The sequence below is a fragment of the Bombina bombina genome, chromosome 7 (genome assembly GCF_027579735.1).
Source record: "Bombina bombina isolate aBomBom1 chromosome 7, aBomBom1.pri, whole genome shotgun sequence".
Classification (NCBI taxonomy): Eukaryota; Metazoa; Chordata; class Amphibia; order Anura; family Bombinatoridae; genus Bombina; species Bombina bombina.
In genome coordinates this window covers 510526063-510550859 of record NC_069505.1, presented here as the reverse complement: position 1 = coordinate 510550859, position 24797 = coordinate 510526063, and the positions used below count along the sequence as shown (strand labels likewise).

General features: G+C 41.7%; 1 protein-coding gene across 3 annotated transcripts in view; it reads right to left on the bottom strand.

The window, feature by feature from the left end:
- The window catches only part of LOC128666916 (oocyte zinc finger protein XlCOF6.1), a 258096-nt gene that overhangs the window by 152763 nt on the left and 80536 nt on the right, over positions 1 to 24797 (bottom strand). Inside the window, exon 1 of one of the 3 annotated variants that reach the window (XM_053721733.1) lies at positions 23803 to 23917. The exons of 1 other annotated variant lie outside the window; for it this stretch is intronic. The gene's annotated coding sequence lies outside the window, so the exon portion shown is untranslated. Of the gene's footprint in view, positions 1 to 23728; positions 23918 to 24797 lie in introns of those variants that run through there. One more of the 3 variants, XM_053721732.1, reaches the window with a different exon arrangement.

The following is a 24797-nucleotide window of genomic DNA, read 5'->3' as shown; positions in this document are numbered from 1 at the left end:
TTTTCCCGCAGATCCATTGACAATTATTTTGCTTTCCCTATAACTCAGAATCCAGAAACGTCAGTGCAGCACTGGATGAAAGATGAAAGATGCAAGGGTCTGTCAGGAGTCCAGAAACTCATTGACCTTTTATACACACACACTAATTACAAGCAAACAGATCACAGGAGAGGATGGTTACCTTTAATAGCCATTCAAACCCCATTGTGTCAACTTGTGTGCATGTTATCAGGCCAAAATCACCAGGGTATGTAAACTTTTGATCAGGGTCATTTGGGTAGTTTCTGTTGTCATTATGATTTAAAAAGAGTAAACACAGCTGATTGATAATAAATGGCTTCAGTCAAATGCTAACCATGAGTGAAAGAAAAGTTTTTGTGTTATCATTCATATTCTCTGAAAATCTGAAATCATAAATTCTATATATATATTTATTGTGACAGAACCCAAGGCATAGTAATGGAAGGTGTCTATATTCCCTCAAAAGTGCTGCAGTGCGGGGTATGGTCTGACAACCCCAGGGAGAATTGTTATGTTTGTTTACCACATAGAGAAAATATGTGATTTATTTCTGGGTCCCTGGGGTGGAGCATTTGGAGAGTAGGGTGGGCCAGTGCTCCACCCCACAGTTTGCAGGTAGCACATTATGTCAAAAAGTCCAGTCCAGGAATTCTGTCCGACTCAGCTAGCTACTCACCTGCATGTGGTAATTGACAGCAGGTGCTAATAAAATCCCCAGTCAGGGGTTGAGAGGTAGATTTGCCAGCAGTAAAGGGAAACTGCAAACACTCTCCTGAGATACTGAGAGGAATTATCTCTAAAGGACAAAGTTTTAAAGGTCTGTGCAATATTACTTTTGTGAAAAGCTGCTTAGTGCAGACAGTTGTACTTGTTAGTAAGTGCTCAGTAGAGCAAGCCTCTTTTGTTTATGTTTATTTTGCCTGTTTTTGCCAGACCTGATAATAAACAGACTATTTTATAAAGCTAAACCTTGTGTGGTGTTTCCAGCTTTGAGGACTGTGCGTTTCCAAGATCCCAGGTCACATATGGTGGAGGTAGTGGGCAACACACTGATAGTCTGTTGTAAAGGCTTTACTACAGGCTACGGCCTCACAGCAACAGGCCACTGCCACACAGCCAGCAAGAAAATATTGCAGTACTACAACAACTGGTATTAACACAAAGAGAGGAGCAGCAGAATATCACACGTACCATGAAGCATGAGATTCGAGGCCTACCTGAAAGACTGGGCAGGTGTGCTGCAGAAATTCCACACAGTTCTAAGACTCTGAGAGTGAGTAACTATTTGCAAAAGATGGTGGCTATAAATATATGAAAAACATTAATACATCTAAATTATGGAAACAGGTTTTATATATTAATTTAAAAAAAAATATAATATATTAAAAATAAAATTCTGTTTCTTTTATTGAATAGCAGTAATTATTTACGCTGCTTTAACACCTCGGTAAGATTGTGTTTTGATTCCTTTTCATGAATTTAATTTTAACTTATGTCGCCATTCATTCAATCAGTCATACACACTGTTTTAATATTTATTTGTCAGGTTCCCAAGTTAGGACATGAACTTATTTTCACATATACTTATAGTTTATTTATTAACCCATCGAGTTCTTGATTAACACCTAATTTTAAAAGATCAAGAATATCCGGATTTTGTGTGTTCTTTATATTGGTTCTGTTTACATTGTGGTTTTTATATGATTGCTGTCTTTATTTTTATTATTTATGAAATTGTTAGAATCAGATCCGATTATGTAAATTTATAAATATTACTAAAGCTTTTTCATTCTATTTTCGCTAGGATGCACATGTTGAATATAGCGGTTTATGAGTAATAGTCCATATAATCTTCATGTTAACCCGCTCTCATTTTTTTATCTGTTTTTACAAAAAAGTTCTTTTTATGTGTATATTTTATGACACGTTTCCTATGATGAATATGCACCAATCATATGCTATAGTTCACATTTGAACATTTCACCATTTGTTCTTTAGCATATTTTTTATTACAATATTATGTATTACTAATTTTTGTCTAAAAACATTTTTTCTTGTGCATTTATTTTTTTCAATAAGAGAGTGCTCCTCTATCAGATCACCTTCCTTTGGGGATCTGTAGATAACTTGGGTTCAGGAAGGGGCCGAGCATACGCCAGTATCTCGGTAAGGCAACTTGGGTTCAGGAAGGGGCCGAGCATACGCCAGTATCTCGGTAAGGCAACTTGGGTTCAGGAAGAGGCCGAGCATACGCCAGTATCTCGGTAAGGCAACTTGGGTTCAGGAAGAGGCCGAGCATACGCCAGTATCTCGGTAAGGCAACTTGGGTTCAGGAAGAGGCCGAGCATACGCCAGTATCTCGGTAAGGCAACTTGGGTTCAGGAAGGGGCCGAGCATACGCCAGTATCTCGGTAAGGCAACTTGGGTTCAGGAAGAGGCCGAGCATACGCCAGTATCTCGGTAAGGCAACTTGGGTTCAGGAAGAGGCCGAGCATACGCCAGTATCTCGGTAAGGCAACTTGGGTTCAGGAAGACAAATGTCACAGTAGAGTTGCTTAGACTCAGCAAGCAGATAAATATACAGTTTTTACAGCAGTGGCGTTTAGTACAAACAGCCAAGGAAGTATACAGGTACTCACAGAAGAGATGTTCTGTCTCCCAGCAGAGGTACTTGGCTTCAGGATAAACAAATGTCACAGTATAGTTGTTGAGACTCAGCAAGCAGATTAACATACAGTTCTTACAGCACAGGTGATTAGACACAGTAGCCAAGTAAGCATACAGGATACAAAAGAATTATCAGAATACAAGTCAAGGGTCAGTAGCCAGGAAAGCAGTCCAATCTTTCTTAAAGCAAAAGGGGAATCCAGAAGAATGGTCAATAAGCAAGCCGAGTTCAGATGTCAGGGGATCCAACAGCAAAACAGGAATTCAGGAAACAGAACAACAGAGGCAAAAACAAAGGAAATCAATCACAATGTCAAGGCACCAAATGATTAGTGAAGAAGCCCTTTATAGCAGAGCTGATTTGAAAACTGCCTGCAGGTGGAGCCAGAGAGTAACCCACTGGAGGTAACAGGTCTCCAAAATGCTGCAAACATAAATAGATACCTCTGGTGGCACAGGAAATGAAAAACAGGCTGGGAACCAGGGGTCCCAGGTTCAAATCCAGGCACTGCCGTGACACAAGGAGACTGAGGACTAAAAAATAAATTAGCAATACCAGTGACAAACAGCAGTGAATTCTCATACAGTGGGCAGAACTGCCACATGAATAGCCGAAATCCGTAAACTCACAAATACATAAAAAGGCAGCATCAGTACATCAAACATGCAAGGACACACTGATCAGACACGGCCACGTGGGCACAGAATAATATATTAAACACAGAAACAGACAACGCTTCAAATAACCACTGAAAAACTCATATACGAAGGTACTTATCCTACCATTCACCATATCAAGTGGTGAAAATCAAACACAGGAGGAGGCTTAAAAATGCGCGAACAATATCATAGAAAAAATACATATAACTCGGCAAAGCAGCCGTGCTCTTAGTACAAAAAGCCATGACAGCGAGAGACTAAACTTTCAAAAAACCCATCCTTAAAACTCCATTAGGTGGAAAATGGGCAGCAGTTGACCTTTAGCCAGTCTCAAACCCACATTGCTAGCCCCCACCTACACCAGCATATCTACAGAAACATTGGGCGCTTATAAAAAATAAATAAATAGACCTCCATCGAAAACAAACCAACACCCACACCAGGGGGCCTCGGCACCTAGCACAAATGCACTAACAAGTAGCAAATAGGGTTGCACCAATACCATTTTTTTAAGACCGAGTACAAGTACCGATACTTGTTTTCAAATACTCGCCGATACCAATTACCGATACTTTTTTTTTTATGTCATGTGACAGTTTACCAAGCACAATACAGACTAATTATTTAAGATTCCTTCTTTATAATTATGAAGGACTGTAGCTCAAAAGACATTATGAAATAATAAAATAAGTTTTGTCACATAGTTCACAGAACATGTTTAGAAATAAAAATATTACAATAAAATATATTAACAAAAACAATAAATAACAAATATAAAATTTATCTAGCAATTAGAATAATTTTTCAAAAGTTAGTGGCAAGTTCTTTTTAAGGAACAGAACAGCAGCATCTCTGCATGTTCAGCTATAAGTCTGTTTTTGCTATCAGTAAGGAGGTTCAACTTTCCACACTACTGCATGGGGCAGAAATATATTTTTGGTCAATTTTAGCCAGAACTGAAAATCTCAGTTTATTAACTGCCCAGTACTTCAGGGGTTTGTCTGAATGCAGTACAGTGATCTCTCCTACAATAATACAAATAAGAGCAATATGTATTGGCAGAACAGTAGTAAACAATTTTTAGTTTAGTCTCCACTCCAGCTTTAAATGAAATGGGAACATGCAGTTTGAAAAATACACCACAAGATAGCATATGGGTAGTAAGTGGAGGTATCGGTTTAAGTATCGGTGCATTTGCACGAGTACAAGTACTCATGCAAGTACTTGGTATCGGTACCGATACCGATACTAGTATCGGTATCGGTGCAACCCTAGTAGCAAATATACCAATATGTACAAGCACACTAATAAGACCCAGCCACTCTAGCACAGAGGAAAAGATAATTCACAGAAATTCAAACGAAAGACAGTGTCTCTAATAGACATCGATCACCTTAGCCAAAAAAACTCATAAAATAGGGCACTACCGTCCCAACTATCACCATATTAAGAGGTTCAACACAAATACAACAGTTTAACAGGCTCCGAATTGCAGTACCACATACCTAAAAACAGACACCAACCATAATTCGGCAAAGAAGCCATACTCCCAGTTGAAAGAGCCATGACAGCCCGAAGCTACACTTTCAAAGGACCCGCCTATAAATACCACTAAATGGGAAACGGGCCGCAGCTGACACTGGGCCAATCTCAAACCAACTATGCTAGTCTCCACCTATGTGCTGAAAGAGACTGTGTACGCTCATAGTACACCTGCAGTGAATTGACAGATAGGATCCCATCCAACACAAACCATCACCCATAATGAGGTGCCACGGCACCACGCTGGCAAAGACAATAGATACTCATATGCTTAAAGCCGTACAATCAGAGCCAAGACCAACTACAACTGATGGATAGTTCACTATCATAAATAAATATACCCGAGTAGAGGCAAGACAAGCCGAGTATGTAAATATTTCATTCAGGGCAGTAGTATCCAGAAACTACCATGTCAGGATACCCAATCATACTTCCTGTAACTGGCTAGATCTACTTAACCACTATCCCAAAAACAGTCACGTAAGACTGAAAGAACAGTGGTCAGAGACCAAGATGCCACAACATAAACACATACCTACACGGTCGCTCAATCTCATACTAGGATAAAAAGCCAGAGGGGAGAAACCATAATGGGGCAGAGACCCATAGCTACAAGAGTTCAAAACATAAGGTATCACCTACAAACTATCAATAAATCACAGAGGACGACCATGTTCAAACAAGCCACCATCCCACAATGAAGGCAGTATAGTTTACGTGCAATATAACGGAACCAAACAGCACAATAGTGTGTCAGTAAAACAAAGAATAATCAAGTTCCACATTTAGGCCGCCTTGCATGAGTGTGTTTAGTCTGAAAATCCAGCGTGTTTCACATATTAGCAACTCTTTGTCTCTGTCTCCTCACGTTTAAAGGGGGCCACTCTATCAATGAGCATCGCTCTCAGGGATGATATAGGATGTTTATGTTCCAAAAAATGCCTGGCAACCGGTTGGTCTGAATGACCCTCTTTAAAGGCTGCTCGAATGGCACTCTTGTGATTGGCCAATCTCTCAAGAAAGGACGTACTAGTCTTGCCCACATAAAATCGGCCACATGGACAAGAGAGATAGTACACCACATACTGAGATGTACATGTTAGGTGGTGTCTAATCCAATACACTTTTGTGGAATTCGGATGATGGAATTTCTGACCAGTCAGCAGGTTAATGCATGTCACACAGCTGCCACATTTGTAGCAGCCACCCTTGGTTTTTTGTAGCCACGTTTTCTCACTATGCCACGGGTCTGTTTTCATTAATAGTGACTACAACCACTTCTATGAACCAATCTGGGTGGTGGCGTGTCTTTCAACGGTAAAGACTTGTCGCCTCTAATTAGGTGCCAATTAATCCTAAAAACCTCTCCAACTTTTTTAGTGACTGGAAGGTGAAGGGTGTCTGTTGTATGATTTCACACGTTATGTTGTATTCTGCATATTTTATATCAATTTCTTTTTTTGTAGATACTATTTGTCTTGAAGAAAGCCCAAATAGGGGCCGAAACGTTGACTGACCATTTAAATTTGAACGTTTTATGTATGGAAAATAAATCAAGTATTTGACTAATAAAATCGCCTGAGAGTGCCCTTCTATGCATAAAGTATGTATGTATGTATATATATATATATATATATATATATATTTTTTTTTTTTATATATATACACATATATACTGTTCTGCCAATGAATGTAAGGTCCGGAGCCTGTGAGCTATTGAAGTTGTGTAGTGTGCACAGTTCCCTGACATATCAGTCTGCTGGGAACCTGTTAACCTCTAAAAATGCTTTTCACAGAATTAGTGGGCCCCAAAAACAGAATTTATGTTTACCTGATAAATTACTTTCTCCAACGGTGTGTCCGGTCCACGGCGTCATCCTTACTTGTGGGATATTCTCTTCCCCAACAGGAAATGGCAAAGAGCCCAGCAAAGCTGGTCACATGATCCCTCCTAGGCTCCGCCTTCCCCAGTCATTCGACCGACGTAAAGGAGGAATATTTGCATAGGAGAAACCATATGATACCGTGGTGACTGTAGTTAAAGAAAATAAATTATCAGACCTGATTAAAAAACCAGGGCGGGCCGTGGACCGGACACACCGTTGGAGAAAGTAATTTATCAGGTAAACATAAATTCTGTTTTCTCCAACATAGGTGTGTCCGGTCCACGGCGTCATCCTTACTTGTGGGAACCAATACCAAAGCTTTAGGACACGGATGAAGGGAGGGAGCAAATCAGGTCACCTAGATGGAAGGCACCACGGCTTGCAAAACCTTTCTCCCAAAAATAGCCTCAGAAGAAGCAAAAGTATCAAACTTGTAAAATTTAGTAAAAGTGTGCAGTGAAGACCAAGTCGCTGCCTTACATATCTGATCAACAGAAGCCTCGTTCTTGAAGGCCCATGTGGAAGCCACAGCCCTAGTGGAATGAGCTGTGATTCTTTCAGGAGGCTGCCGTCCGGCAGTCTCATAAGCCAATCTGATGATGCTTTTAATCCAAAAAGAGAGAGAGGTAGAAGTTGCTTTTTTGACCTCTCCATTTACCAGAATAAACAACAAACAAGGAAGATGTTTGTCTAAAATCCTTTGTAGCATCTAAATAGAATTTTAGAGCACGAACAACATCCAAATTGTGCAACAAACGTTCCTTCTTTGAAACTGGATTCGGACACAAAGAAGGCACGACTATCTCCTGGTTAATGTTTTTGTTAGAAACAACTTTCGGAAGAAAAACAGGTTTAGTACGTAAAACCACCTTATCTGCATGGAACACCAGATAAGGAGGAGAACACTGCAGAGCAGATAATTCTGAAACTCTTCTAGCAGAAGAAATTGCAACCAAAAACAAAACTTTCCAAGATAATAACTTAATATCAACGGAATGTAAGGGTTCAAACGGAACCCCCTGAAGAACTGAAAGAACTAAATTGAGACTCCAAGGAGGAGTCAAAGGTTTGTAACCAGGCTTGATTCTAACCAGAGCCTGAACAAAGGCTTGAACATCTGGCACAGCTGCCAGCTTTTTGTGAAGTAACACAGACAAGGCAGAAATCTGTCCCTTCAAGGAACTTGCAGATAATCCTTTCTCCAAACCTTCTTGAAGAAAGGATAGAATCTTAGGAATTTTTACCTTGTCCCAAGGGAATCCTTTAGATTCACACCAACAGATATATTTTTTCCATATTTTGTGGTAAATTTTTCTAGTTACAGGCTTTCTGGCCTGAACAAGAGTATCAATGACAGAATCTGAGAACCCTCGCTTTGATAAGATCAAGCGTTCAATCTCCAAGCAGTCAGTTGGAGTGAGACCAGATTCGGATGTTCGAACGGACCTTGAACAAGAAGGTCTCGTCTCAAAGGTAGCTTCCATGGTGGAGCCGATGACATATTCACCAGGTCTGCATACCAAGTCCTGCGTGGCCACGCAGGAGCTATCAAGATCACCGATGCCCTCTCCTGATTGATCCTGGCTACCAGCCTGGGGATGAGAGGAAACGGCGGGAATACATAAGCTAGTTTGAAGGTCCAAGGTGCTACTAGTGCATCTACTAGAGTCGCCTTGGGATCCCTGGATCTGGACCCGTAGCAAGGAACCTTGAAGTTCTGACGAGAGGCCATCAGATCCATGTCTGGAATGCCCCACAATTGAGTAATTTGGGCAAAGATTTCCGGATGGAGTTCCCACTCCCCCGGATGAAATGTCTGACGACTCAGAAAATCCGCTTCCCAATTTTCCACTCCTGGGATGTAGATTGCGGACAAGTGGCAGGAGTGAGTCTCCGCCCATTGAATGATTTTGGTCACTTCTTCCATCGCCAGGGAACTCCTTGTTCCCCCCTGATGGTTGATGTACGCAACAGTCGTCATGTTGTCTGATTGAAACCGTATGAACTTGGCCTTTGCTAGCTGAGGCCAAGCCTTGAGAGCATTGAATATCGCTCTCAGTTCCAGAATATTTATCGGGAGAAGAGATTCTTCCCGAGACCAAAGACCCTGAGCTTTCAGGGGTCCCCAGACCGCGCCCCAGCCCACCAGACTGGCGTCGGTCGTGACAATGTCCCACTCTGGTCTGCGGAAGCTCATCCCCTGTGACAGGTTGTCCAGGGACAGCCACCAACGGAGTGAATCACTGGTCCTCTGATCTACTTGTATCGTCGGAGACAAGTCTGTATAGTCCCCATTCCACTGACTGAGCATGCACAGTTGTAATGGTCTTAGATGAATTCGCGCAAAAGGAACTATGTCCATTGCCGCTACCATCAAACCTATTACTTCCATGCACTGCGCTATGGAAGGAAGAGGAACAGAATGAAGTATTTGACAAGAGTTTAGAAGTTTTGATTTTCTGGCCTCTGTCAGAAAAATCCTCATTTCTAAGGAGTCTATTATTGTTCCCAAGAAGGGAACCCTTGTTGACGGAGATAGAGAACTTTTTTCTACGTTCACTTTCCACCCGTGAGATCTGAGAAAGGCCAGGACAATGTCCGTGTGAGCCTTTGCTTGAGGAAGGGACGACGCTTGAATCAGAATGTCGTCCAAGTAAGGTACTACTGCAATGCCCCTTGGTCTTAGCACCGCTAGAAGGGACCCTAGTACCTTTGTGAAAATCCTTGGAGCAGTGGCTAATCCGAACGGAAGTGCCACAAACTGGTAATGCTTGTCCAGGACTGCGAACCTTAGGACCCGATGATGTTCCTTGTGGATAGGAATATGTAGATACGCATCCTTTAAATCCACCGTGGTCATGAATTGACCTTCCTGGATGGAAGGAAGAATTGTTCGAATGGTTTCCATTTTGAACGATGGAACCTTGAGAAACTTGTTTAGGATCTTGAGATCTAAGATTGGTCTGAATGTTCCCTCTTTTTTGGGAACTACGAACAGATTGGAGTAGAACCCCATCCCTTGTTCTCCTAAAGGAACAGGATGAATCACTCCCATTTTTAACAGGTCTTCTACACAATGTAAGAATGCCTGTCTTTTTATGTGGTCTGAAGACAATTGAGACCTGTGGAACCTCCCCCTTGGGGGAAGCCCCTTGAATTCCAGAAGATAACCTTGGGAGACTATTTCTAGTGCCCAAGGATCCAGAACATCTCTTGCCCAAGCCTGAGCGAAGAGAGAGAGTCTGCCCCCCACCAGATCCGGTCCCGGATCGGGGGCCAACATCTCATGCTGTCTTGGTAGCAGTGGCAGGTTTCTTGGCCTGCTTTCCTTTGTTCCAGCCTTGCATTTGTCTCCAGGCTGGCTTGGCTTGAGAAGTATTACCCTCTTGCTTAGAGGACGTAGCACTTGGGGCTGGTCCGTTTCTGCGAAAGGGACGAAAATTAGGTTTATTTTTGGCCTTGAAAGACCTATACTGAGGAAGGGCGTGGCCCTTGCCCCCAGTGATATCAGAGATAATCTCTTTCAAGTCAGGGCCAAACAGCGTTTTCCCCTTGAAAGGAATGTTAAGCAATTTGTTCTTGGAAGACGCATCCGCTGACCAAGATTTTAACCAAAGCGCTCTGCGCGCCACAATCGCAAAACCAGAATTTTTCGCCGCTAACCTAGCCAATTGCAAAGTGGCGTCTAGGGTGAAAGAATTAGCCAATTTGAGAGCATGAATTCTGTCCATAATCTCCTCATAAGAAGAATTATTATTGAGCGCCTTTTCTAGCTCATCGAACCAGAAACACGCTGCTGTAGTGACAGGAACAATGCATGAAATTGGTTGTAGAAGGTAACCTTGCTGAACAAACATCTTTTTAAGCAAACCTTCTAATTTTTTATCCATAGGATCTTTGAAAGCACAACTATCTTCTATGGGTATAGTGGTGCGTTTGTTTAGAGTAGAAACCGCCCCCTCGACCTTGGGGACTGTCTGCCATAAGTCCTTTCTGGGGTCGACCATAGGAAACAATTTTTTAAATATGGGGGGAGGGACGAAAGGTATACCGGGCCTTTCCCATTCTTTATTTACAATGTCCGCCACCCGCTTGGGTATAGGAAAAGCTTCGGGGGGCCCCGGGACCTCTAGGAACTTGTCCATTTTACATAGTTTCTCTGGAATGACCAAATTCTCACAATCATCCAGAGTGGATAACACCTCCTTAAGCAGAGCGCGGAGATGTTCCAATTTAAATTTAAATGTAATCACATCAGGTTCAGCTTGTTGAGAAATTTTCCCTGAATCTGAAATTTCTCCCTCAGACAAAACCTCCCTGGCCCCCTCAGACTGGTGTAGGGGCCCTTCAGAACCAATATCATCAGCGTCCTCATGCTCTTCAGTATTTTCTAAAACAGAGCAGTCGCGCTTTCGCTGATAAGTGGGCATTTTGGCTAAAATGTTTTTGATAGAATTATCCATTACAGCCGTTAATTGTTGCATAGTAAGGAGTATTGGCGCGCTAGATGTACTAGGGGCCTCCTGTGTGGGCAAGACTGGTGTAGACGAAGGAGGGGATGATGCAGTACCATGCTTACTCCCCTCACTTGAGGAATCATCTTGGGCATCATTTTCTCTAAATTTTGTGTCACATAAATCACATCTATTTAAATGAGAAGGAACCTTGGCTTCCCCACATTCAGAACACAGTCTATCTGGTAGTTCAGACATGTTAAACAGGCAAAAACTTGATAACAAAGTACAAAAAACGTTTTAAAATAAACCGTTACTGTCACTTTAAATTTTAAACTGAACACACTTTATTACTGCAATTGCGAAAAAGTATGAAGGAATTGTTCAAAATTCACCAAAATTTCACCACAGTGTCTTAAAGCCTTAAAAGTATTGCACACCAAATTTGGAAGCTTTAACCCTTAAAATAACGGAACCGGAGCCGTTTTTATATTTAACCCCTGTACAGTCCCTGGTATCTGCTTTGCTGAGACCCAACCAAGCCCAAAGGGGAATACGATACCAAATGACGCCTTCAGAAAGTCTTTTCTATGTATCAGAGCTCCTCACACATGCATCTGCATGTCATGCTTCTCAAAAACAAGTGCGCAATAGAGGCGCGAAAATGAGACTCTGCCTATGATTAGGGAAAGCCCCTAGAGAATAAGGTGTCCAATACAGTGCCTGCCGGTTATTTTACATAATTCCCAAGATTAAAATAATTCCTCAAGGCTATGGAGTATAAAATATGTATATATATAAATCGATTTAGCCCAGAAAATGTCTACAGTCTTAAAAAGCCCTTGTGAAGCCCTTTTTTTCTTTCTGTAATAAAAATGGCTTACCGGATCCCATAGGGAAAATGACAGCTTCCAGCATTACATCGTCTTGTTAGAATGTGTCATACCTCAAGCAGCAAAAGTCTGCTCACTGTTCCCCCAACTGAAGTTAATTCCTCTCAACAGTCCTGTGTGGAAACAGCCATCGATTTTAGTAACGGTTGCTAAAATCATTTTCCTCTTACAAACAGAAATCTTCATCTCTTTTCTGTTTCAGAGTAAATAGTACATACCAGCACTATTTTAAAATAACAAACTCTTGATTGAATAATAAAAACTACAGTTAAACACTAAAAAACTCTAAGCCATCTCCGTGGAGATGTTGCCTGTACAACGGCAAAGAGAATGACTGGGGAAGGCGGAGCCTAGGAGGGATCATGTGACCAGCTTTGCTGGGCTCTTTGCCATTTCCTGTTGGGGAAGAGAATATCCCACAAGTAAGGATGACGCCGTGGACCGGACACACCTATGTTGGAGAAACACATATCAAGCAGGAGAATAAAAGACCACACAGCGCACCCGACACCTCAGCATACAGCCCGCAGCACACTCGCAAACAGCACATCGCTCCAAGATCAACAGCACGCCCGACTCGTAGAGCAGTATAACACTGATCATTATTTGCTGTATCCAATCTGTTTGCAATCCAGTTATATCTCCCTGGCATTTAGCCTGACTTTATTTTTGAACTGGCTCCTAGATTTTGGACAAATTTGTCGAGCCCTGGTTTAAAATATATACACCATAAATATTGATGGACAAAAATGTCTGGCTTCTAAATTTATAGGCTTGCTCCTAGATTTTAAACAAACTTTCCATAATAATGTATATACACACTACTGCATAGGGTTATATAACAAACATACAATGCTACGTTGGCCTATATGAAGTGTTGTTTTTCAGTTTTCACAGTGTAATTATAAATAGTATAGTGGGGGAGGGTATTATTACATCCACAGAGTCTCAACTCAGGGAAAGCTGAGAATAAAAAACATTCATTAATACCTTCTTCATTCTAATGTAATACTACTTATAAGCAAAGCACTGTGTATAAAGCTATAATGTATTATACACAAACAGCTCCCTCCCCAAAACCTTATATACACACACAGAACTACATCTGAGGCTACATCTGTCTCACACACAACCCTATCCCCAGTACCTAATATGCAGACATATAACACTATAGAGAGGTTTTATCCGTCTCTCACACAGCCCCCTCCCCAGTACCTAATATACAGACATATAACACTATAGAGAGGTTTTATCTGTCTCACACACAGCCCCCTCCCCAGTACCTAATATACAGACATATAACACTATAGAGAGGCTCCATCTGTCTCACACACAACCCTATCCCCAGTACCTAATATACAGACATATAACACTATAGAGAGGTTTTATCCGTCTCCCACACAGCCCCCTCCCCAGTACCTAATATACAGACATATAACACTATAGAGAGGTTTTATCTGTCTCACACACAGCCCCTCCCGAGTACCTAATAGACAGACATATAACACTATAGAGAGGTTTTATCTGTCTCACACACAACCCCTCCCCAATACCTAATAGACAGAGATATAACACTATAGAGAGGTTTTATCTGTCTCACACACAGCCCCTCCCCAGTACCTAATAGACAGACATATAACACTATAGAGAGGTTTTATCTGTCTCACACACAGCCCCTCCCCAGTACCTAATAGACAGACATATAACACTAAAGAGAGGTTTTATCTGTCTCACACACAGCCCCCTCCCCAGTACCTAATATACAGACATATAACATTATAGAGAGGTTTTATTTGTCTCACACACAGCCCCCTCCCCAGTACCTAATATACAGACATATAACACTATAGAAAGGTTTTATCTGTCTCACACACAGCCCCTCCCCAGTACCTAATAGACAGACATATAACACTATAGAGAGGTTTTATCTGTCTCACACACACACACACCTTTCCCCAGTACCTAATAGACAGACATATAACACTATAGAGAGGTTGTATCTGTCTCTCACACAACCCCTCCCCAGTACCTAATAGACAGAGATATAACACTATACAGGGAGTGCAGAATTATTAAGCAAATGAGTATTTTGACCACATCATCCTCTTTATGCATGTTGTCTTACTCCAAGCTGTATAGGCTCGAAAGCCTACTACCAATTAAGCATATTAGGTGATGTGCATCTCTGTAATGAGAAGGGGTGTGGTCTAATGACATCAACACCCTATATCAGGTGTGCATAATTATTAGGCAACTTCCTTTCCTTTGGCAAAATGGGTCAAAAGAAGGACTTGACAGGCTCAGAAAAGTCAAAAATAGTGAGATATCTTGCAGAGGGATGCAGCACTCTTAAAATTGCAAAGCTTCTGAAGCATGATCATCGAACAATCAAGCGTTTCATTCAAACTAGTCAACAGGGTCGCAAGAAGCGTGTGGAAAAACCAAGGCACAAAATAACTGCCCATGAACTGAGAAAAGTCAAGCGTGCAGCTGCCAAGATGCCACTTGCCACCAGTTTGTCCATATTTCAGAGCTGCAACATCACTGGAGTGCCCAAAAGCACAAGGTGTGCAATACTCAGAGACATGACCAAGGTAAGAAAGGCTGAAAGACAACCACCACTGAACAAGACACACAAGCTGAAACGTCAAGACTGGGCCAAGAAATATCTCAAGACTGATTTTTCTAAGGTTTTATGGACTGATGAAATGAGAGTGAGTCTTGATGGGCCAGATGGATGGGCCCGTGGCTGGATTGGTAAAGGGCAGAGAGCTCCAGTCCGACTCAGACGCCAGCAAGGTGGAGGTGGAGTACTGGTTTGGGCTGGTATCATCAAAGATGAGCTTGTGGGGCCTTTTCGGGTTGAGGATGGAGTCAAGCTCAACTCCCAGTCCTACTGCCAGTTTCTGGAAGACACCTTCTTCAAGCAGTGGTACAGGAAGAAGTCTGCATCCTTCAAGAAAAACATGATTTTCATGCAGGACAATGCTCCATCACACGCGTCCAAGTACTCCACAGCGTGGCTGGCAAGAAAGGGTATAAAAGAAGAAAATCTAATGACATGGCCTCCTTGTTCACCTAATCTGAACCCCTTTGAGAACCTGTGGTCCATCATCAAATGTGAGATTTACAAGGAGGGAAAACAGTACACCTCTCTGAACAGTGTCTGGGAGGCTGTGGTTGCTGCTGCACGCAATGTTGATGGTGAACAGATCAAAACACTGACAGAATCCATGGATAGCAGGCTTTTGAGTGTCCTTGCAAAGAAAGGTGGCTAAATTGGTCACTGATTTGTTTTTGTTTTGTTTTTGAATGTCAGAAATGTATATTTGTGAATGTTGAGATGTTATATTGGTTTCACTGGTAAAAATAAATAATTGAAATGGGTATATATTTGTTTTTTGTTAAGTTGCCTAATAATTATGCACAGTAATAGTCACCTGCACACACAGATATCCCCCTAAAATAGCTATAACTAAAAACAAACTAAAAACTACTTCCAAAACTATTCAGCTTTGATATTAATGAGTTTTTTGGGTTCATTGAGAACATGGTTGTTGTTCAATAATAAAATTAATCCTCAAAAATACAATTTGCCTAATAATTCTGCACTCCCTGTAGAGAGGTTTTATCTGTCTCACACACAGCCCCTCCCCAGTACCTAATAGACAGACATATAACACTATAGAGAGGTTTTATCTGTCTCACACACAGCCCCTCCCCAGTACCTAATATACAGACATATAACACTAAAACATAATTTATGCTTACCTGATAAATTTATTTCTCTTGTAGAGTATCCAGTCCACGGATCATCCATTACTTATGGGATATTAACTCCTCCCCAACAGGAAGTGCAAGAGGATTCACCCAGCAGAGCTGCTATATAGCTCCTCCCCTAACTGCCATTACCAGTCATTCGACCGAAAACATGCAGAGAAAGGAAAACCATAGGGTGCAGTGGTGACTGTAGTTTAATGGAAAAATTACCTGCCTTAAAGTGACAGGGCGGGCCGTGGACTGGATACACTACAAGAGAAATAAATTTATCAGGTAAGCATAAATTATGTTTTCTCTTGTTAAGTGTATCCAGTCCACGGATCATCCATTACTTATGGGATACCAATACCAAAGCTAAAGTACACGGATGACGGGAGGGACAGGCAGGCTCTTTATACGGAAGGAACCACTGCCTGAAGAACCTTTCTCCCAAAAAAACAGCCTCCGAAGAAGCAAAAGTGTCAAATTTGTAAAATTTGGAAAAAGTATGAAGAGAAGACCAAGTTGCAGCCTTGCAAATCTGTTCAACAGAAGCCTCATTCTTAAAGGCCCAAGTGGAAGCCACAGCTCTAGTAGAATGTGCTGTAATTCTTTCAGGAGGCTGCTGTCCAGCAGTCTCATAGGCTAACCGTATTATGCTACAAAGCCAAAAGGAGAGCGAGGTAGCCGAAGCTTTTTGACCTCTCCTCTGACCAGAATAAACGACAAACAGGGAAGACGTTTGTCGAAAATCCTTAGTTGCCTGTAGATAAAATTTCAGGGCACGGACTACATCTAGATTGTGTAGCAGACGTTCCTTTTTCGAAGAAGGATTAGGACACAAAGATGGAACCACAATCTCTTGATTGATATTCCTGTTAGTGACCACCTTAGGTAGGAACCCAGGTTTAGTACGCAGAACTACCTTGTCTGAATGAAAAATCAGATAAGGAGAATCACAATGTAAGGCAGATAACTCAGAGACTCTTCGAGCCGAGGAAATCGCCATTAAAAACAGAACTTTCCAAGATAACAACTTGATATCAATGGAATGAAGGGGTTCAAACGGAACCCCCTGTAAAACATTAAGAACTAAGTTCAAACTCCATGGTGGAGCAACAGTTTTAAACACAGGCTTGATCCTAGCTAAAGCCTGACAAAAAGCTTGAACGTCCGGAATTTCTGACAGACGTTTGTGTAAAAGAATGGACAGAGCTGAAATCTGTCCCTTTAAGGAACTAGCGGATAAACCCTTTTCTAAACCTTCTTGTAGAAAAGACAATATCCTCGGAATCCTAACCTTACTCCATGAGTAACTCTTGGATTCGCACCAATATAAGTATTTGCGCCATATCTTATGGTAAATCTTTCTGGTAACAGGCTTCCTAGCCTGTATTAAGGTATCAATAACTGACTCAGAAAAACCACGTTTTGATAAAATCAAGCGTTCAAAGTCAGCTTCAGAGAAATTAGATTTTGATGTTTGAAGGGACCCTGGATCAGAAGGTCCTGTTTCAGAGGTAGCGACCAAGGTGGACAGGATGACATGTCCACTAGATCTGCATACCAAGTCCTGCGTGGCCATGCAGGCGCTATTAGAATCACTGATGCTCTCTCCTGTTTGATTCTGGCAATCAATCGAGGAAGCATCGGGAAGGGTGGAAACACATAAGCCATCCCGAAGGTCCAAGGTGCTGTCAAAGCATCTATCAGAACCGCTCCCGGATCCCTGGATCTGGACCCGTAACGAGGAAGCTTGGCGTTCTGTCGAGACGCCATGAGATCTATCTCTGGTTTGCCCCAACGTCGAAGTATTTGGGCAAAGACCTCCGGATGAAGTTCCCACTCCCCCGGATGAAAAGTCTGACGACTTAAGAAATCCGCCTCCCAGTTCTCCACTCCCGGGATGTGGATTGCTGACAGGTGGCAAGAGTGAGACTCTGCCCAGCGAATTATCTTTGATACTTCCATCATTGCTAGGGAGCTTCTTGTCCCTCCCTGATGGTTGATGTAAGCTACAGTCGTGATGTTGTCCGACTGAAACCTGATGAACCCCCGAGTTGTTAACTGGGGTCAAGCCAGAAGGGCATTGAGAACTGCTCTCAATTCCAGAATGTTTATTGGTAGGAGACTCTCCTCCTGATTCCATTGTCCCTGAGCCTTCAGAGAATTCCAGACAGCGCCCCAACCTAGTAGGCTGGCGTCTGTTGTTACAATTGTCCAGTCCGGCCTGCTGAATGGCATCCCCCTGGACAGATGTGGCCGAGAAAGCCACCATAGAAGAGAATTTCTGGTCTCTTGATCCAGAGTAGGGGACAAGTCTGAGTAATCCCCATTCCACTGACTTAGCATGCACAATTGCAGCGGTCTGAGATGTAGGCGTGCAAAGGGTACTATGTCCATTGCTGCTACCATTAAGCCGATCACCTCCATGCATTGAGCTACTGACGGGTGTTGAATGGAATGAAGGACACGGCATGCATTTTGAAGCTTTGTTAACCTGTCTTCTGTCAGGTAAATCTTCATTTCTACAGAATCTATAAGAGTCCCCAAGAAGGGAACTCTTGTGAGTGGAAAGAGAGAACTCTTCTTTTCGTTCACCTTCCATCCATGCGACCTTAGAAATGCCAGTACTAACTCTGTATGAGACTTGGCAGTTTGAAAGCTTGAAGCTTGTATCAGAATGTCGTCTAGGTACGGAGCTACCGCAATTCCTCGCGGTCTTAGTACCGCCAGAAGAGCACCCAGAACCTTTGTGAAGATTCTCGGAGCCGTAGCCAATCCGAATGGAAGAGCTACAAACTGGTAATGCCTGTCTAGAAAGGCAAACCTTAGATACCGGTAATGATCTTTGTGAATCGGTATGTGAAGGTAAGCATCCTTTAAATCCACTGTGGTCATGTACTGACCCTTTTGGATCATGGGTAAAATTGTCCGAATAGTTTCCATTTTGAACGATGGAACTCTTAGGAATTTGTTTAGGATCTTTAAATCCAAGATTGGCCTGAAAGTTCCCTCTTTTTTGGGAACCACAAACAGATTTGAGTAAAACCCTTGTCCTTGTTCCGACCGCGTAACCGGATGGATCACTCCCATTAATAAAAGATCTTGTACGCAGCGTAGAAACGCCTCTTTCTTTATTTGGTTTGTTGACAACCTTGACAGATGAAATCTCCCTCTTGGGGGAGAGAATTTGAAGTCTAGAAGGTATCCCTGAGATATGATCTCTAACGCCCAGGGATCCTGGACATCTCTTGCCCAAGCCTGGGCGAAGAGAGAAAGTCTGCCCCCCACTAGATCCGTTCCCGGATCGGGGGCCCTCGATTCATGCTGTCTTAGGGGCAGCAGCAGGTTTCCTGGCCTGCTTGCCCTTGTTCCAGGACTGGTTAGGTCTCCAGCCTTGTCTGTAGCGAGCAACAGCTCCTTCATGTTTTGGTGCAGAGGAAGTTGATGCTGCTCCTGCTTTGAAATTACGAAAGGAACGAAAATTAGACTGTCTAGCCTTAGGTTTGGCTCTGTCTTGAGGCAGGGCATGGCCTTTACCTCTTGTAATGTCAGCGATAATTTCTTTCAACCCGGGCCCGAATAAGGTCTGCCCTTTGAAAGGTATATTAAGCAATTTAGATTTAGAAGTAACGTCAGCTGACCAGGATTTTAGCCACAGTGCTCTGCGTGCCTGAATGGCGAATCCGGAATTCTTAGCCGTAAGTTTAGTTAAATGTACTACGGCATCTGAAATAAATGAGTTAGCTAACTTAAGGGCTTTAAGCTTGTGTGTAATCTCATCTAATGGAGCTGATTCAAGTGTCTCTTCCAGAGACTCAAACCAAAATGCTGCTGCAGCCGTGACAGGCGCAATGCATGCAAGAGGTTGCAATATAAAACCTTGTTGAACAAACATTTTCTTAAGGTAACCCTCTAACTTTTTATCCATTGGATCTGAAAAGGCACAGCTATCCTCCACCGGGATAGTGGTACGCTTAGCTAAGGTAGAAACTGCTCCCTCCACCTTAGGGACCGTTTGCCATAAGTCCCGTGTGGTGGCGTCTATTGGAAACATCTTTCTAAATATCGGAGGGGGTGAGAACGGCTTACCGGGTCTATCCCACTCCTTAGTAACAATTTCAGTAAGTCTCTTAGGTATAGGAAAAACGTCAGTACTCGCCGGTACCGCAAAATATTTATCCAACCTACACATTTTCTCTGGTATTGCAACTGTGTTACAATCATTCAGAGCCGCTAACACCTCCCCTAGTAATACACGGAGGTTTTCCAGCTTAAATTTAAAATTTGAAATATCTGAATCCAGTTTGTTTGGATCAGAACCGTCACCCGCAGAATGAAGCTCTCCGTCCTCATGTTCTGCAAATTGTGACGCAGTGTCTGACATGGCCCTAATATTATCAGCGCACTCTGTTCTCACCCCAGAGTGATCACGCTTACCTCTTAGTTCTGGTAATTTAGCCAAAACTTCAGTCATAACAGTAGCCATATCCTGTAATGTGATTTGTAATGGCCGCCCAGATGTACTCGGCGCTACAATATCACGCACCTCCCGAGCGGGAGATGAAGGTACTGACACGTGAGGCGACTTAGTCGGCATAACTCTCCCCTCGTTGTTTGGTGAAATATGTTCAATTTGTACAGATTGACTTTTATTTAAAGTAGCATCAATACAGTTAGTACATAAATTTCTATTGGGCTCCACTTTGGCTTTAGCACTTATAGCACAGATATCTTCCTCTGAATCAGACATGTTTAACACACTAGCAAATAAACTAGCAACTTGGAAATACTTTTCAAGTAATTTACTATAATATGAAAACGTACTGTGCCTATAAGAAGCACAGAAAAAGTTATGACAGTTGAAAATTAATAAACTGAAAAGTTATAGCATCAAATCTTTGTAAAAAACACAATTTTAGCAAAGGATTGCTCCCATTAGCAAAGGATAACTAACCCTGATAGCAGAAAAAATAAAAAATACAGAAAAACGTTTTTTTATCACAGTCAACTACAATCTCACAGCTCTGCTGTGAGTGATTACCTCCCTCAAAACAAGTTTTGAAGACCCCTGAGTTCTGTAGAGATGAACCGGATCATGCAGGGAAGACAATAAACTTCTGACTGAATCTCCCCCTCACACATAACAGTGAGAGAGATCAGTAAACTGTCATAAATTAAATAAAACGACTGCCAAGTGGAAAAAAAAAATAGTGCCCAAAACATTTTTTCACCCAGTACCTCAGAAAATTAAACGATTTTACATGCCAGCAAAAAACGTTTAACATTAATAAATTGAGTGTTATTAAAAAGCCTGTTGCTAGTCCCTGCAAATTAGGCTAAAGTTTTATGCATACAGTATAATTCCAGTGAAGTGCCATTCCCCAGAATACTGAAGTGTAAAATATACATACATGACAGCCTGATACCAGTTGCTGCTACTGCATTTAAGGCTGAGTTTACATTATATCGGTATGGCAGAATTTTCTCATCAATTCCATTGTCAGAAAATAATAAGCTGCTACATACCTCTTTGCAGATTAATCTGCCCGCTGTCCCCTGATCTGAAGTTTACCTCTCCTCAGATGGCCGAGAAACAGCAATATGATCTTAACTACTCCGGCTAAAATCATAGAAAAACTCAGGTAGATTCTTCTTCAAATTCTACCAGAGAAGGAATAACACACTCCGGTGCTATTATAAAATAACAAACTTTTGATTGAAGGTATGAAACTAAGTATAATCACCACAGTCCTCTCACACATCCTATCTATTCGTTGGGTGCAAGAGAATGACTGGTAATGGCAGTTAGGGGAGGAGCTATATAGCAGCTCTGCTGGGTGAATCCTCTTGCACTTCCTGTTGGGGAGGAGTTAATATCCCATAAGTAATGGATGATCCGTGGACTGGATACACTTAACAAGAGAAAGAGAGGTTTTATCTGTCTCACACACAGCCCCCTCCCCAGTACCTAATATACAGACATAACACTAAAGAGAGGTTTTATCTGTCTCACACACAACCCCTCCCCAGTACCTAATAGACAGACATATAACACTAAAGAGAGGTTTTATCTGTCTCACACACAGCCCCTCCCCAGTACCTAATAGACAGACATATAACACTATAGAGAGGTTTTATCTGTCTCACACACAGCCCCCTCCCCAGTACCTAATATGCAGACATATAACACTATAGAGAGGTTTTATACGTCTCACACACAGCCCCCTCCCCAGTACCTAATATACAGACATATAACACTATAGAGAGGTTTTATTTGTCTCACACACACACACCTTTCCCCAGTACCTAATAGACAGACATATAACACTATAGAGAGGTTTTATCTGTCTCACACACAGCCCCCTCCCAGTACCTAATAGACAGACATATAACACTATAGAGAGGTTTTATCTGTCTCACACACAGCCCCCTCCCCATTACCTAATAGACATATAACACTATAGAGAGGTTTTATCTGTCTCACACACAGCCCCCTCCCCATTACCTAATAGACATATAACACTATAGAGATACTTCATCTGTCTCACACACAGCCCCTCCCCAGTACATAATATACAGACATATAACACTATAGAGAGGTTTTATCTGTCTCACACACACACACCTTTCCCCAGTACCTAATATACAGACATATAACACTATAGAGAGGTTTTATCTGTCTCACACACAGCCCCCTCCCCATTACCTAATAGACATATAACACTATAGAGATACTTCATCTGTCTCACACACAACCCCTCCCCAGTACATAATATACAGACATATAACACTATAGAGATGTTTTATCTGTCTCACACACCTTTCCCCAGTACCTAATATACAGACATATAACACTATAGAGAGGTTTTATCTGTCTCACACACAGCCCCTCCCCAGTACCTAATAGACAGACATATAACACTATAGAGAGGTTTTATCTGTCTCACACACACACACACCTTTCCCAGTACCTAATAGACAGACATATAACACTATAGAGAGGTTTTATTTGTCACACACACACACCTTTCCCCAGTACCTAATAGACAGACATATAACACTATAGAGAGGTTTTATCTGTCTCACACACACACACACCTTTTCCAGTACCTAATAGACAGACATATAACACTATAGAGAGGTTTTATTTGTCTCACACACACACCTTTCCCCAGTACCTAATATACAGACATATAACACTATAGAGAGGTTTTATTTGTCTCACACACACACCTTTCCCCAGTACCTAATAGACAGACATATAACACTATAGAGAGGTTTTATTTGTCTCACACACACACCTTTCCCCAGTACCTAATATACAGACATATAACACTATAGAGAGGTTTTATTTGTCTCACACACACACCTTTCCCCAGTACCTAATATACAGACATATAACACTATAGAGAGGTTTTATTTGTCTCACACACACACACACACACCTTTTCCCAGTACCTAATATACAGACATATAACACTATAGAGAGGTTTTATTTGTCTCACACACACACACACACCTTTTCCCAGTACCTAATAGACAGACATATAACACTATAGAGAGGTTTTATTTGTCTCACACACAGCCCCCTCCCCAGTACCTAATAGACAGACATATAACACTATAGAGAGGCTTCATCTGTCTCACACACAGCCCCCTCCCCAGTACCTAATAGACAGACATATAACACTATAGAGAGGTTCCATATGCCTTCCAAATAAACAAGCACTTCCTAGCACCATATACACAGATTTATAATATTATAGTGAGGTTCCCTTTGACCCCCCTCTCCAGTACCACATATAAAGACAGATATAAACACATACATAAAGTGAGCTACCTTATCACTCCCACCACAGACTATACAGTGTTATACACATGTCTCAGCCTCCAGTCTTTTGTTGATGCACCTACCGGCCTTTATACATCACCGGCCGTGGTTATCGGGCACCTACACAGATCCGGAAAACGCAAAATACCTTGCGACTCCCAGTATGCATTGCAGTTTACGTCACTATGAAGATACATAAACAACGCTACAACAATGTAGCTAAAACTCCCAGCATGCACTGCAGGGACACTATTAGTAGTTCAAACACACGGTTAAAATCAATAATATAACTACATTTCCCAGTATGTAATGCAAGTGGCATCGCTATTAAGCGCCTCATAACGTGGAGTATCTTGATATTGCCTATGACTCCCGCTATACATTGTTATTGTCATTAGTAGCATTAATATAAATTGAGGAAGACTATACAAAAGAACTACGACTCCCAGAATGCATATTAGCAAACGTCGTTATTTCACGGAAAGTGAGGTCTGTTCTGTTTGATTGACATATGATACATTGATAGCATGTCTTGCTCCTCCTACTGTCTATTTAGTGGTAGTGCTAAAGTTAGCAAATTGTTCTGTTTTCCCTATGTAATACACTACTTATTATTATACAGTTAGACATTTTTATATGGGTGTGAATATAATTTTATATACATTGTTGGTAAATATATAGTTTGACTGTGAACTTATTTTGCTACACCCTGTTGTGATTCTTATAAAATATTAAAGGGATACTGAACCCACATTTTTTTCTTTCATGATTCATGCAATTTTAAGCAACTTTCTAAATTACCCCTATTATTAATTTTTCTTTGTTCTCTTGGTATCTTTATTTGAAAAAACTGTAAGTACGAGCCGACCCATTTTTGGTTCAGTACCCTGGAGAGCGCTTGCTGATTGGTGGGTACATTAAAAAAGTTGCTTAAAATTGCATCCTCTATCTGAATCATGAAAGAAAATAAATTAGGTTTAGTATCCCTTTAAAGGGACATTCAACCCACATTTTTTCTTTTATGATTCAGATAGAGAATACCATTTTGAACAACTTTCTAATTTACTTCTATTGTCTA